Source organism: Penaeus monodon, chromosome 15, assembly GCF_015228065.2.
Source record: "Penaeus monodon isolate SGIC_2016 chromosome 15, NSTDA_Pmon_1, whole genome shotgun sequence".
Taxonomy (NCBI): domain Eukaryota; kingdom Metazoa; phylum Arthropoda; class Malacostraca; order Decapoda; family Penaeidae; genus Penaeus; species Penaeus monodon.
This window is the reverse complement of record NC_051400.1, coordinates 5,032,675-5,034,140: the sequence shown is the minus strand read 5'-3', so window position 1 is coordinate 5,034,140 and position 1,466 is coordinate 5,032,675. Positions and strand designations below refer to the sequence as shown.

General features: G+C 33.3%; 1 protein-coding gene across 1 annotated transcript in view; it reads right to left on the bottom strand.

Annotated features, from left to right (window-relative positions):
• Positions 1-299: 299 nt before the first annotated feature.
• LOC119581702 (protein sprint-like) overlaps positions 300-1,466 on the bottom strand; it is a gene marked incomplete in the record, with an annotated part of 21,974 nt that continues 20,807 nt past the window's right edge. Inside the window, 1 exon segment of the mRNA XM_037929828.1 lies at positions 300-1,466.

Here is a 1,466-nt window from a genome sequence, read left to right as displayed (position 1 = left end):
CTTCTGATAAAGAATTATATGCCCTTAGTCATCCTTCTTGTCCTCTTAATTAACGGTCAATAATATGACAAGTTGTGGGTAGGTGGTACTTTTATAGTGCATGCTTCTAAATATAGTAAAAGCATTTTTGTGTCACAATGGATATACAATAAATGCATCATTACATATCCACATTTTACTAAGAACTGGAAATCCTAGGTATTTGTAATACATGTAATTGTTCTTTATCTTTAAACAGGCACTTCTTTGCATATTCTTGACTTTTGTGTGAGGTTAAATACAACAATAAAACCTTTTCCTTCAGTGAGCATTTTTATTAACTATAGACACTTTAGAACATTTTAATCACATCATGAATTCCAATATACCGGCACATTTTCATTCACAAGATCTGGAAATAGGTTTAATAATGTTTGATATTAGTATATAAAAAGCTTTAATGCAACTACAGTTACCAAGCAATGACTAGACATTGTACACAAACATGGTTACCCGTATTTTTGATTCCTTTTGCTTTCAAACATTTAGGAAACTTTGATTATCAAATCTGAACCATTTAGTTGGTAATTTTGTCATTAAAATACTCTAAACAATAATACAAAAATACAAAGACCCCAATCATCACACACAATATACAATGAGAAATTTGAAATCAATAATACGGGTTACCCTTACACCAACTGTAACACAGCCATTCAGCATTATTTGCAAAGAAACTGGACTATATACAAGAAGACTGGTGAATCTTACACATAATATCAGTGTCCCTCTCTAAACTACACTGAGTGTGATATGGTTAGAGTTTATTATAAAAGTAGAAAATCATCCTCTGCAGCTTATAGAAAAAAAGACCAAAATCCCCGGTGGTAAATGCTGTGTGCCTAATAATCCAGCACAAAAGTTAAAAAATGTGAATGGCACTGTATACATGATACGAGGTCATTTTGTGGCAATACGTATGCTTGAGTACATTAGGGGGTTTACCCACTGTGTCACAATATATTCTTGATCAGTTCGGGGGAAGCATTATCAAATAAGTGTTAAATTCTGTTAAAGTTATGATCTTGCATCATTTTTTTTTTTCTCTTCTTCTCTCCAAAACATATTAATGTGAAATATATATAAATATAATGGTTAAGAAAGCTTCCCTCTCACCATCTGCTAATATGTACATTCAAATTGGTAAGACTGAGATATCCATTACAAGCTGTTGCCTAGCCTACCAGTTCTTATCATTACCACAACACGGACCTACAGCTACCATCTTGAGCAAAACTAAGGCCTATCATCAAGGGTTATGTGAAACAGCAACTGAAGATCTCGGGAGCAACTAAGAACCAACTTCCCCTGTGGCTGTGGAAAGGGTTCTGATTTCTTTGTTTCTAACTGAGAGCTGCAGATTTTTTTTTTTTTTATTGTTGTTGTGAACTTCCTCTCTTTTTATTAACTGGAATATTCCTATGTCT